At 38.5% G+C, this 14,829-nt stretch overlaps 1 protein-coding gene across 6 annotated transcripts in view; it reads right to left on the bottom strand.

Moving 5' to 3' along the window:
• The window catches only part of PEAK1 (pseudopodium enriched atypical kinase 1), a 275,077-nt gene that overhangs the window by 164,643 nt on the left and 95,605 nt on the right, over window positions 1-14,829 (bottom strand). For 5 of the 6 annotated variants that reach the window (XM_066278294.1, XM_066278293.1, XM_066278297.1 and 2 more), the window contains exon 1: window positions 10,214-10,329. The exons of the other annotated variant lie outside the window; for it this stretch is intronic. The gene's annotated coding sequence lies outside the window, so the exon portion shown is untranslated. Of the gene's footprint in view, window positions 1-10,213; window positions 10,330-14,829 lie in introns of those variants that run through there. 6 annotated transcript variants of the gene reach the window in all.

The following is a 14,829-nucleotide window of genomic DNA, read 5'->3' as shown; positions in this document are numbered from 1 at the left end:
CTGATATTAGAGGAAAAGCCTCCAGTTCACCATTTAGTATGATATTTGCTGAGGGTTTGTCACATATGGCCTTTATTATGTTGAGGTACTTTCCTTCTATATACATTTTACTGAGTGTTTTAATCATAGATAGATGTTCTAGCTTATCAAATGCTTTTCCTGCATCTACTGATAAGATCATATAATTTTTCCTTTGTTTTGTTCATGTGGTATATCACATTGATTTGCATATGTTGAACCATTCTTGTGATAATGAAATGAACCACACTGGATTGCAATATTTTCTTTTAAATGTACTGTATTTGATTTGCTAGTATTCTGATTAGGATTTTTACATCTGTATTCATCAGAGATATCAGTCTATAGTTTTCTTTTTGTATTATCCTTGCCAGGTTTTGGTATCAGGGTAATCCTGGTTTCATAAAATGTATTAAGAAATACCATCTCTTCTTCAATTTCTTGAAAGAGTTTGAGAAGAGTATGTATCAAATCTTTGAATGTTTGGTAGAATCACTAGTGAAACCATCTGCTCCTGGGCTTTAATTTAGGGGAAGGTTTTTTATGGTTGTTTCAATATCCTCACTGTTGATCAGTCTATATTTTACATTTCCTTATGAATCAGTCTATGAAGATTGTATATTATCCATTTCTTCTAGTTTATTAATTTGGTGGCACATAGTCTTTCACTGTATTGCAGTATGATTCTTTATATATCTATGATAGCTGTGGTAATTTCTCATTCATTTCTAACTTTATGAGTCTTTTTTTCTTTAGTGAGTTTAGCTAGGGTTTTGTCTATTATATTAATCTTTTTAAGAACCAACTCTGTTGTATTAATTTTTTTGTTTAGGCTTTTTGTTTTATATTTCATTCGATTTAGCTCTGCTTTTTATTTTGGGTTGCCTTCGTTCTTCTTTTTCTAGTTCTTTTAGACACGATGTTAGGTTGTTTACTTGGGATCTTGTTTTTTGAGCGAGGCCTGTAATGATATCAACTTCTCTCATATTACTGCTTTCGCTGCATCCCAGAACTTTCGGTATGTCGTGTTGTCATTCTTGTTTGTTTCTATACCTCTTTTGATCTCTGCTTTTATTTCTTATTGACCCATTTTTTAGTAGTATGTTGTTTAATTTCCACATATTTGTGGGTTTACTTCCTTTTTGCAGCTGATTTCTCATTTCAAAACATTGTTAGCCAGAGAATATGCTTGGTATGATTTCAATCTTCTTGAATTTGTTGAGGGAAGTTTTATGACTCCACACATGGTTGCAATGGTGAAGGATATTGCTTCCTTAATTTCTCTGAAAGTTCATTGTTAGTGTATAAAATTGCCTCTGCTTTCTGAGTACCTGCCACCTTGCTGAATTCATTTATCAGGTCCAGTACTTTTTTGACTGAGATTTTAGGGATTTCTATATACAATATCATATCATCTGCAAATAATGATAGTTTTATTTCTTCTCCAACTTGGATGCCTTTTATTTCTTTTTCTTGTCTGATTGCTGTGGTTAGGACTTCCAGAACTATGTTGAATAAGAGTGGTGAAAGGGGGCACCCCGACCTTGTTCCTGATCTTAAGAGGATTGCTTTTAATTTTTGCCCATTGAATATGATGTTAGCTGTGGGTTTGTCATAGATAGCCTTTATCATGTTGAGGTATGTTCCCTGTATTATCACTTTGCTGAGAGTTTTGATCATGAATGGGTGCTGGATTTCATCAAATGCATTTTCTGCATCTATTGAAATTATCATGTGGTTTTTCTCCTTCCTTTTGTTTATGTGATGAATCACATTGATTGATTTGTGAATATTGTACCAGCCTTGCCTCCCAAGAATAAATACAACTTGATCACGGTGTATGATTTCTTTCATATATTGTTGGATCCGGTTTGCTAATATTTTCTTGAGGATTTTAGCATTTAAATTCATCAGGGATACTGGCCTATAATTTTCTTTCTTTGTGTTGTCTTAGACTGGTTTTGGAATCAGAATTATACTTACCTCATAAAAGGAGCTTGGAAGTCTTCCTTCCTCTTGAATTTTATAAAATAACTTAAGAATAGCAGTTAGTTCTTTGAATACTTGGTAGAATTCACTTGTGAAGCCATCAGGCCCAGGACTTTTCTTTTTTGGGAGATTTTTGATAACCGTTTCAATCACATTTGTTGTAATTGGTATGTTTAGGTTTTCTGATTCTTCCAGACTAATTTTTGGAAGATTTTATGTTTCAAGGTATTTGTCCATTTCATCTAGGTTGTCTACTTTTTTGGCGTACAATTCTTCATAGTATTTCTTACAATATTTTGTATTTCTGTTGTGTCAGTTGTTATTTCTCCACTCTCATTTCTAATATTATTTATTTGAGTCCCCTCTCTTTTTTTCTTGGTTCAAGTTTCATTGATCTTGTTTACCTTTTCAAAGAACCAGCTCCTGGTTTCATTGATCCTCTGTATTGTTTCTTTAGCCTCTATGTCATTTATTTTCATTCTGATCTTTATTATTTCCTTCCTTCTACTACCTCTGGGCTTTACTTGCTGTTCTTTTTCTAGTTCTTTTAGATGCAGGGTCAAGTTGTTTGAGCTTTTTCTAGCTTCTTAAGGTATGTCTGTAATGCTATGAACCTCCCTCTCAGAACTGCTTTGGCTATGTTCCATAAATTTTGAGTTGATATATACTCGTTATTGTTTGTTTCTAGGAATTTTTTAATTTCTCCTTTGATCTCATTGTTATTCCATTCGTTATTTAATAACATGCTATTTAGTTTCCATGTGTTTGAGTATTTTTCAGTTTTTCTGTTGTGGTTGATTTCTCATCATGTCATTGTGATCAGAGAAAGTGCTCGATATTATTTCAATCTTCTTAAATTTGTTGAGACCATTTTTGTGCCCTAACATGTGGACTATCCTAGAGAATGTACCATGAGCACTTGAAAAGAATGTACATTCTGCTGCTTTAGGGTGAAAGGTTCTGAATATATCTATTAAATCAAGTTGATCTAGTATGTCCTTTAAGTCTGCTGTTTCTTTGTTAATTTTCTTATTTGAGGATCTATCTAGTGATGTTAGTGGGGTACTGAAATCCCCTACTATTATAGTATTACTGTTGATCTCGCCCTTTAAATCCATCAAAGTCTGCTTTATATATTTAGGTGCTCCTATATTAGGTACGTAGATATTTATAACGGTTATATCTTCCTATTGGATTGCTCCCTTTATCATTATGTAGTGACCTTCATTATCTCTTACTATAGCCTTTGTTTTAAAGTCCATTTTGTCTGATATAAGTATTGCTACCCCAGCTTTTTTTTCATTTCCATTTGCGTGAAATATTTTTTTTCCATCCTTTTATCTTCAGTCTATGTGTATCTTTTGTTTTAAGGTGTGTCTCTTGTAGACAGCATATGTATGGGTCCTGTTTACTTATCCACGCAGCTACCCTATGTCTTTTGATTGGATCACTTAATCCATTTACATTTAAGGTTATTACTCAAATGTAGTTGTTTATTGTCATTTTATTCTTTAAAACTGTATTCCTCTTTTGCTATATTCTTTTTCTACTTTGACCTGTTTACAACAGACCCTTAGCGTTTCTTGCAGCCTTGGTTTGGTTGTAGTGAATTCCTTGAGTTTTTTTTTTTGTCTGGAAAGCTTTTTATTTCTCCTTCAATTTTAAACGATAGCCTTGCTGGATAAAGTAGTCTTGCATTACTTTGAATATTTCTTGCCATTCCCTTCTGGCCTCAAGTGTTTCTGTTGAGAAGTCGGAAGTCATCCTTATCGGGGCTCCTTTGTAGGTGATAGTCTTTTTTTCTCTAGCAGCTTTTAATATTTTCTCTTTATCACTTAGCTTTGGTATTTTAATTATGATGTGTCTTGGTGTTTATTTCTTTGGGTTTCTCTTTAATGGAGATCTCTGTGCTTCTTGAACTTGTGAGATGTTTTCCTGCTTTAATTGAGAGAAATTTGCAGCTATGATATGTTTGAACAAAGTCTCTATCCCTTGTTCTTTCTCTTCTTCTTCAGGAACCCCTATGATGCGGATGTTATTTCTCTTCATGTTGTCACAGAGCTCTCTTAGAGTTTCCTCAGACTTTTTGAGTCTCTTTTCTTTTTTCTGCTCTGCTTCTGTGCCTTCATTTATCTTGTCTTCTAACTTGCTGATTCGATTCTCAGCTTCATCCATCCTGCTTTTAATTCCTTCCATTGTGTCTTACATTTCTGATATTGTATTAGTCATTTCTGATTCTTTTTTATTATTTCAACGTTCTTTTCTTATACTTGCTATCTCTTTATTTAGGTGTTCGTAATGACCATCTATTGTTGTTCTAATATTTTTGAGCATCCTAACAATCGTTATTTTAAACTCTACATTTGGTAATTTGGTTATATCTTATTTAGGTCCTTTCCTGGGGATTTCTCTTGATTCATTTGTGTTGCATTTCTTTGCCTTCACATTTTGTCTGTGTAAAAGATTTTGGCCACTGGAGTCCACTGGGTGTGGCCTCTGTGTTCCCCAGGTGTGGTCTGTCTGCAGGCCTGCCACCCCCTCTGCTGCTGCTACCTAGGGCGTTCTGGTATGGGCGTTGCTGGTGCCTGCCCACTGGGGCTGTTGCTGTGGTTTCCGCCTCTTCTTCATGGGAGTGGCTGTGATCACGTGCTCGGGTGTACAAGTCTCAGTGGCCTTGGCCTTCACCCCGCCCTGGTGTGTGACGTTATGCTCGGCCCTGAGGGCAGGGGTGAGCACCTGTGCTCAGCTGTGGGCTTCCACCTGATTCTGGGCTTTCGTCCTGCCCCTGTAGGAGGAGCCCGCTTGTGGGACGGCTGCAAGCCTTGGCTCCACAGGCCAGGTCCGACCATGTGCCTATGCTCAGTAGCAGGACTCTGCCTGTTCTGGGCTTTTGGCTCCACCCCCGCCAAAGCCGGCTCCCAAGTCAGGCCATAAGCCTCAGTTCCACGGGCGGGCTAGGCTGTGCTCCTGCTCCCTTGCTCAAGGGCAGGTATCTGCCTCTTCTGGGGTTCCTGCCCTTCCCCCGCAGGCTGTATTGCAGGCAGTCCACAGCTGGGCTTGACCACTTTTGCACATCCCCTTCTCCCCAGCCGGGCAAGACTGAGCTCACACCTGGGCCTCATAGTTGGCCAGCCAGCTTCCGCCCTTGCCGACAGAACCACGCTTCCACGTCCCGCCACTGCCCACCCTCGGGTGAGCCCTCAGCCGTGTGGGTGGGGCCGCTGCATCTCAGACCCTAACACTCACTATTGTAGTCTGGAAAGCTCCCTCCTTCTAAGCTCCTTCTAAGCGACTCTGCTCTGAGTGCCGCGAGAGAGCTTGTTTGGCTGCTTCCCTTTGCTGGTATTCCTGTTTCCAAGGGAAATATCCACTTCAGATTTGGGGAGGGACTCGTCCCACAGGGTAGGGTGGCTGTCTCTCAAAATGTTTCTCCTTGTGCCTCCTATATTACACTCTCTTCCCACTGCTCCGGTCCTCTCATCTCTCCCCGTCCCCCAGAGCCCCAGGTGAGTGGTTGTGAGAGGTTTTCTGCGTGGTCCCTTTAAGAAGAATCCTGGGTCTAAGAAATCAGTCCCTTTCTCACAAACAGTATCCCGTCTTGTTTCCAGCTAAATATTGTCCATACGCCTCTTCTAGGCTCTGGGGCTGCAGGCTGGGGCTTTATTCCTGGGACTCAGGACCCTCCCCTCTCTGCTAAATTTACTTCCCGACACGCGAGTCTCTCCTGGCTGCAGTTCGCTCCAGGGAGCTGGGCAGCCCGCTCGCTCCGCGTTTCCACTTTTCCTACCAGTCTCAGTGTGCCTTCTTCAGTGTTCCTTGGTTGAAGAGTCCTCTTACTTTTGTCCAAAGTTGGTTTTTCCAGATGATGGTTCTTAAAATTTGTAATCCACTTTGGTTCTGGGAGGTGGAAGTTGGTACGTCTGCCTACTCCATCACCATCTTGTCTTCTCCCCATCCATGACTTTTGACCTCCTAACCTAACCCTAGTCTCTCTCTCTCTATTCCATATTGTCATTGCAACCAAAAGAAATCACTTGGTACAAAATGTGGTAATAAAATACCTACTATATTATATGTAGATATAGCTCTCTCCCACTGTCCTCTACAAGAATAAAATACTTTATCTCATACATTCTATATCCCTAGTGCTGAGTATGATGCTTGCACATAGCAGGCCCTGGAGAAATGTTTATTAAGGCATTTAAAAATCATTGCAAAATCCTCTGGTGATGAACAATGCCACTATTTACTAGAATTTCACTTTCTAAACTCTCCTAGAGAAAAATAGAACAGCAACAAACAATTTCTGCTTTGCTTCTGCAGTTCATATCCAAGAGTAAAGTGACCTCACCTAGACAAATGAGTTGAGACTCTCATGTCTTTGTGATCAAATTGAAGAGTTTAGAGGCAGACAATGGCGGGAGTCACATCTGTCTTATCTCTGGACTTCCAGCAACTGGTTATGGAATATAAACTCAATACATGTTTACTGAGTAAATGAATTATTAAATTGATCCACAGTATATTTTTTATACTGATTAAAATAATTTCTAATATTGTACCCATAATCCATGTAGAAAGTACTGAAATATCTGTCCCACTATTTGTTGTCTGTGAGGCAATCTGGAATAGAGCAGTGATGTATCAAATTAAATGCAGTTCCTAAATCCAATGTAGAGGTAAATCTGAAGATTAAAAATAAAAGAAACAAACAAACAGCTGGAATACGTTCTGAAGCCCTTTTGCCTTGCTGCGACCATGGCAGGCAGGTGAAGCTGAGCTGTCCAACACTTTCACAAGAGAGATCAGATGAGCAGTATGACAAGCCACTTTAGAGCCAGAAACAGTGACTCTTCTTACAAAGTCTACATTTTCTGGGCAAATTTAAGTTACCAAGAAAAAGAAATCTATTTTAGATCTGGTATTAAGAAGATATTTGTGAAGTCTTTCGATTTACTTTCCTTCAACAATTAATAAATCAAATTTTTTCAGCTTATACAATAAGCGATGATCTATCCCAGGGCCCTGAAAACCCAGCTGTGTCCTCCTCCCTTCTTTTCACAGCTCTTCCACTCAACAATGAAGGTTCTTTGATAGGAAAGTAATTCATCCTGAAATATGATCAACATGAATTTTGTTGTTATCTGAAGTTAAATTTGTTTTAAAGAATAAATTAAGTGTAAAAAATAGTTACAAATATTAGTAGCATATTTTCCAAGTATAAGACACACCCTTTTTTGAAAAATTTGGGGTCTAAAAACCAGGTGTGCATAGATAGAACTGAGGATGCAGTATGTGAAGACAGTGATTTGTCATCAGATACAGATGAAGACAAGCTAATGGATGGGAGTTTTGACAGTCATGAGGAGTTGTATGAATTTTATGATGAATAAAACTTGAGTTCAATAACTTTATGTAATCCATTATTTTTTAAATTTTGGGCCCCAAAATTAAGGTGCATCTTATACATGGGCATGTCTTATCCATTTGAAATACGGTAATAGTGTAACACAAAACTTGCACAAATTATAGTTTTAAAAAAAGTAAAACCATATACAAGACAAATCTAGCTTCTATCACTATAGAAATCTAACACTATATAGTTTAAAATTTTCTATTAAATGTTCTAAATTGTAAGAGAAAAACAATCTCAAAATATTCTTTTAAGGGGAGATCAACCTCCCCATTTCCTAAGCCATTTTACCCATCGATGGTGAGCATGTGACATCGTCCCCTGTTCTCCTCCCAGCACTTACCCCCACCCAGATTCAACTTTGGATTTTGGAGAATGACATAATGAACTCCATCATTAATAGCCCGTGAACTTCAGTAAAGGGACTCTCAAAAACATCAACAACAAACGCTTTCAGCTACTCCCTTGTGATAAAAAAAATGCCACAATACCCTAAGTCTTGACAATCTTTCAAATGGATGGGAAAATACAGAAATTTTATATAAAAAGAAATAAAGAACACAAAATATAGCCAATAGAAATACCAAAAACATTTCAAAACACAGTTATACCTACTCCATTAGACTGATATTAGTCCGCATGTGCTCCTGGCACAATGAACCAGAGAGCTAGAGGACTGGTTCTGAAAACCCTCTCCTGCTGTCACTCTGTTCTTTACAGTTCGTGACGGCATTCCCTGAGCACAGGGAACATTTTCCTCACCACAGAAACTTCCTAAATGGCAATCTAGGAGAAAAAAATCATTCTTGTCACTGGATCCAATATGTTAGCAATGGTAGAAGAACAACTTGGTAAGATGCTAGGATGGTTCTGAAACTAAGAGTACCTCATTTACTCCAAAATACAAAATCAATCAGGGTCTATATTCTTGATATTATTGTCTTTTGGAAGCAGCTTGACATGTGGGATGCATAAAAAAATTAAAATCAATGATAAATAAGCCCATACTATAGGCAGACAGAAGAAAACCTACTTTATATACGTTTTGAAAGTCCTTAGACATTAAGTTTAGTAAAGCAAAATAATCCCAATAGAGTCAACTATGAATTGCCTCTGAAAACATATTTAACAGAAAACTACATCCAAGAATATTTATCATAATAATAGTGATATCTGACTAACATTTAAAGTGAGCCTATAAAATATGAAAAAAAAAAATCCGAATACTTCTGACGGGGCTCTTTGTTTTCCACCATAATTAATACCATTTGACAAATTGTATTTTGAAAAAACCAAGACAATAACCAACATTTTAGAAATAAAAAAATAAGCACAGATTTCCATGCTAAAAAGTGTTACCAAATGATTAGTGACACAATGGTAAATAGTTTATATTGATATTTAGTAATTAGAATCAAATATTTGAACGTTACGTTAAATTAGTCCTTGCACTTATCAAATTACTTATCCAAATTAAGTAAATCATTGTTAGACAAGGGTATATTTTAAATGAAACTGGTCAGTTATGGTCAGTTAAATAAAGGAATAAACACTAAGTCATTGTAGAGTTCTATGCCAATTAGATAAAAATTCAAACTTGGCTGTAATGTCCTTTAAACATCTGTTTGCATTTAACAGTCAGATTTCTTGTAAATGAAAGGCAGCTATTTATGAAACAAGTTCCCTTTTATAATTTGTGACAACCAATTTTAAACATTAGAAGAACGTTGTATCAATAACATGTAGACCATTATAGGATTCTTTTATATGAACGCTGAAAAACTAAAACACTATATATACCAGCCAAAAAAAATCCAAACACAATCATCATATAAATGCAAATTAAAACCATAATGAGATATCACCTCACACTTGTCAGAATGGCACACATCAATAAATCTACAAACAAGTGATGGTGAGGATGTGGAGAAAAGGAAACTTATAAACAGTTGGTGGGATTTCAAATTGGTGCAGCCACTATGGAACATAGTATAGGGGTTCTTCAAATAATTAAAAATAGAACCACCTTATGATCCAGCAATCCTACTTCTGGGTATTTATCTAAAGAATCAAAACACTAATTCAAAAAGATCTACATATTGTTATATCCACTGAAGTGCTATCTACAATAGCCAAGATACATATACAAGGGAATATTATTCAGCCATTAAAAATAATGAAATCAGCCCTGGACAGCATAGTGGTGGAATGTTGGCCCAGAATGTGTAAGTCCCAGGTTTGATTCCCGGTCAGGGCATACAGGAGAAGCAACCATCTGCTTCTCCACCCCTCCCTACCCTTCTCCTTTCTCTCTCTGTATTTCTCTCTTCTTCCTCTCCCGCAGCCATGACTCAGTTGGAGCAAGTTGGTCAAGGAGCTGAAAATAGCTCTATGGCCTCACCTCAGGTGCTAAAATAGCTGGGTTGTTGAGCAAAGGCCCCAGATGGGCAGCACATTGCCCCATAGGGAGCTTGCTGGGTGGATCCCAGTCAAGGTGCGTGCAAGAGTCTGTCTCTCTGCCTCCCCATTTTTCACTTAAGGAAAAAAAGAAATAAATAAAATAAAAAGAATGAAATCTTACCATCTGCAATAACATGGATAAACCTAGAGGGTGTTTGTTATATTGAGTGAAATAGGCAGGAAAAGACAAATACCGCATGATTTCACTTATATGTGGAATCTAAAGAACAAAATAAACAAAACAGGAAAAGCCTCATATATACAGAGAACAAATATCGTTGCCAGATGGGAGGTAGGCTGGGGAGCTGGGTGAAAAAAGTAAAGGAGCCTGACCTGTGGTGGAGCAGTGGATCAAGCGTTGACCTGGAAGGCTGAGATCGCCAGTTCAAAACCCTGGGCTTGCTCGGTAAAGGCACATATGGGAATTGATACTTCCTGCTCCTTCCCCTTCTCTCTCTCTCTCTCTCTCTCTCTCTCTCTCTCTCTCTCTCTTCTCTAAAATAAATAAAAAAAAATAAAATAAATAAAAATAAAATAGTAAAGGAAAAGAAGGGCAGACTTGTAGTTACAAAGTAGTCACAGGGATGTAAAGTACAGCATAGGGAGTATGTATAGTCAATAATATCGTAATAACTCTGTATGTTGTCAGATGGGTAATAGACTTACTGGGTTAGTCACTTTGTAAGGTATGTAAAAGCCTAAACACTTTTTATTGTACACCTAAGATTAATAATATTGTATGTCAATTGTATTTGGAAAATAAGTAAGAAAACTTCTTAAGATATGAAAAAAAAAAGTAACAACAATGAGATATCACAGCACACATACAGTATTAGACTGGCTCAAGTTCAAAATACTGACAACACTAAGTACAAACAAGAACATAGAACAGCAAGAACTCTCCTTCACTGCTGTTGTGAATGCAAATGGTACAGTCACTTTGGAAAATAGTTTGGCAGTTTCTCACAAAGGTAAACATGGTCTTTGTTTCTTCCTTTTTCTTTTTTTTTTTTTTTGCAAGAGAGACAAGCCAGAAAGAGAGAGACAGTGAGACGGACAGAGACAGACAGGAAGAGAAATGAGAACCATCAATTCTTTGTTGTGGCATCTTAGTTGTTCATTGATTGCTTTCTCATATGTGCCTTGGCTGGGGGAATAGAGCAGAGCAAGTGAATACTTGCTCAAGCTAGTGACACTGGACTCAAGCCAGAGTGACCTTGGGCTTCAAGCCAGTGACCTCTGGGAACAAGCCAGAGACCATGGGGTCATGTCTATGATCCCATGCTCAAGCCAGCAATCCCATGCTCAAACTAGTGAGCCTGTGCTCCAACCGATGAGCCTGTGCTCTAGCTGGCAACCTCGGGATTTCGAACCTGGGCCCTCTGCGTCCCAGACTGACACTATCCACTGCACCACCACCTGGTCAGGCAAAGTAAATGTAGTCTTAATACAAGAGGGGTAAATGTAGTCTGCAGTTGTTCATATGGAAAATAATGTAATAGTTAATAAATAATAATACAAAAACAAACTGTTTTACATATTCACAACTGTAAACCTACTTCTACCCCACCCTGTACACCATCCAGGCGTCCCCAAACTACGGCCCGCGGGCCACATGCGGCCCCCTGAGGCCATTTATCCGGCCCCCTGCCACACTTCCGAAAGGGGCACCTCTTTCATTGGTGGTCAGTGAGAGGAGCACTGTATGTGGTGGCCCTCCCACGGTCTGAGGGACAGTGAACTGGCCCCCTGTGTAAAAAGTTTGGGGACCCCTGAACGGGCGCTCATTTGAGAAACAATGTCCACTCAAAAATCTGCCCACAAATGTTTGCAGCAACTTTATTCAAACTTGCCAATGCTTGGAAGCAATCAAGATATCCTTAAATTAGCCTGACCAAGCGGTGGCGCAGTGGATAGAGTGTCGGACTGGGATGCAGAGGACCCAGGTTCGAGACCCCGAGGTCACCAGCTTAAGCGTGGGCTTATCTGGTTTGAGCAAAGTTTACCAGCTTGGACCCAAGATTGCTGGCTCAAGCAAGGGGTTACTCGGTCTGCTGAAGGCCTGCAGTCAAGGCACATATGAGAAAGCAATCAATGAACTAAGGTGTCACAACGAAAAACTGATGATTGATGCTTCTCATCTCTCTCCGTTCCTGTCTGTCTATCCCTATCTACCCCTCTCTCTGACTCTCTCTGTCTCTGTCAAAAAAAATAAAAGATATCCTTAAATTACATGAATGGATGAACTGTGATAAATTCACATAGTGGAATATTATACAGCACCAAAAATAAGTTAGCTAATGAAGCCACAAAAATACATAAAGAAACTTCAAAGGCATATTGCTTGCAGAAGCTAATCTGAAAAGACTACATACTCTATGATTCCAACTATGTAACTGTCTGAAACAGGCAAAACTACAGACTGTCAAGAGTTAAGTGGTGGTGTCAGGAGTTTGGATGCAAGAGAAAGAAAGATGGGATTTATCGGGCAGTGAAACTACACTGTATGATACTGTAACGACAAACCCATAAAACTGTACAACAAAAAAAGTGAACCCTAATGCAAACTATGGAGTTTAGTTTATAATGAAGTGTCAATAATGGTTCATAAATTATAACCAATGTACCACTGTTCTGTTTCAACCTAAAATGAGTATACTGCAGGTCAATTCTGGCATTAACCACCCAGAGTTAACACAGAAGCCACAAGTCAGAAAGCATGAACTCATATAAGACTGCAATTACTTCAGATGCCTACCAGGCCATTAGCATTTGTAATCATCTGGCCACAAATTCAGGAATTTCCAATGATGCCACCTTGATAATCTGAGCACTCAGGAAAGCATTATATAATGATTATTTCAGGGTAAAGGATACACAGAGGACAAGGTCTGAGAGGGTCCCCAATGACAAATTTACATACCCCATCCTCATGAGTCAGTATGAGTCCAATTCCCAGCACACCAATGTGTTCGCCAATCACAAAGCTCCACTGATCTTTTGTGTCCAGAATTCTTATTGGAGTTTCACAGGTATAATTGATGGAATCACTGTCCACATGACAACTCAATCTCAAGCATTCCCCACTACCCCAGAGGTCAGACGAGTCCAAAGTCACAACCCTCTATTCACAAGGTTGTGCTTCTGGTGACTAGAGCCTAACCTGAAGGCATATTTCATTCATCCAAAATCTAAGTTAATACCCTCATTGTGTAAGAAGCTTGTCTTAATTTTTGTAACAAAATACTAAAGCAAAACTTAATGATACAACTTCTTTTAATTTCATGAAAGGTCAGAGGGGTTACATTTCACAACAGAAAATTGGAAATCATATCAAACAGAACTTATCAAAAAGGATCGAGGCAGCCCAAATGCCACGTTTGCTAACACTGCAGCATGTGTCAATATAAAAATCAGAAATGGCACACCTTTAATAATAATATTTAAATGGACACATTGGCGATGTCACATAGCAATGATTAAGGTCTATCAGTCAAATGGAATCAGTACTGAATGAAGTAACAGATGAAGAATGAAACAGGAAGGAAATCAAGTTGTATTCTTTCCAAAGCCTACCCCTTTCCTCTGAGTTAAGCAAGGACTCTAGAGTATGCCACAAACCAAAGCTCTGAAAATCAAAAACTGCATTTTATAGATTTGTCACTTCCTCACCAACACCAATAATAAGTTATCAAATCTACCCTTTTGGCATAATAAAGTCACTTCAATAGACTAAAAGTGCTAGAGTTTCAATGTCATCTCTTCTGAAAATAAATGTGGTTCCCATGCTTGAGAATTCATATTGCAACTGCAGGTCATTTGTCTCGTCTACTCTGTCGACACATTTTAACTCATTTTATAACCTAGAATTTGTTTCTGTTCTATAATCCTAGAAAAAAATATTTATAGGAAGGTTGACAGTCCCCTGGGGGGAGAGGCCAACTGAAGCAGGACTAAAGCAGCCTAGGAGCCAATTTTTCTACCTATTAATGGCATTTGTGACTAGAATGCACAAGCTTGAACACCCAGCTGGCCAACAGCAGATAGATCAAACCAGTCACATATCAAGAGTTTGAATATCAGAAGGCTTTCGCCCCATTTCTCCGAATGAATTCCACTAGGAACAGAAAAGCAAAGAAAGAGAGAAACATCAAAAGTACATTGACATTAATTGCAAAACTTATATACCCTTCTGACTACCACTGAAAAAATGATAAAAAAGTAAACAGAGCCTAACCAGGCTGTGGCGTGGTGGATAGAGTGTCAGACTGGGACGCGGAGGCCCCAGGTTCGAGATCCCGAGTTCGCCAGCTTGAGTGCAGACTCATCTGGTTTGAGCAAAGCTCACCAACTTGGACCCAAGGTCGCTAGCTTGAGCAAGGGGTTGCTTGGTCTGCTGTAGCCCCACGGTCAAGGCACATATGAGAAAGCAATCAATGAACAACTAAGGTGTCGCAATGAAAAACTAATGATTGATGCTTCTCATCTCTTTCCGTTCCTGTCTGTCTGTCCCTGTTTATCCTTCTCTCTGACTCTTGCTCTGTCTCTGTAAAAAACAAACAAAAGTAAACAGAATTTTATAAATGTATAAATAACCAATAGAAAGTTTGTTTATTCATTTGTTCATTCAATAAATATATATTTACCTGAATGCCTACTATAGCATACACTCCTCTACGCACTGGGACACAGCCTTAACAAAACAAAATTTCCCCTGTCCCCATCATAGGGGATGAATGAGATGTAACAATTAGTCATTAGGTGTTAATAAGAAAATAAGACATATCTCTATAATAAAGAGTATTGGAGGAATGCTAATTTCTAGTGAATGTTCAAGGAAAACCTCTTTGAAGAAGAGATGATTAAGCTGAGATGTAAATGACAAGAAGGATACAACCAAGCAACAGGCTAAGGAGAGACCATTCCCCACAGGGATCAGCAGTAGAAGG

Source organism: Saccopteryx bilineata, chromosome 4 (assembly GCF_036850765.1).
Source record: "Saccopteryx bilineata isolate mSacBil1 chromosome 4, mSacBil1_pri_phased_curated, whole genome shotgun sequence".
In the NCBI taxonomy this organism is placed as follows: Eukaryota; Metazoa; Chordata; class Mammalia; order Chiroptera; family Emballonuridae; genus Saccopteryx; species Saccopteryx bilineata.
The sequence above is the reverse complement of the archived record's forward strand: the minus strand, read 5'-3'. Positions and strand labels throughout refer to the sequence as shown.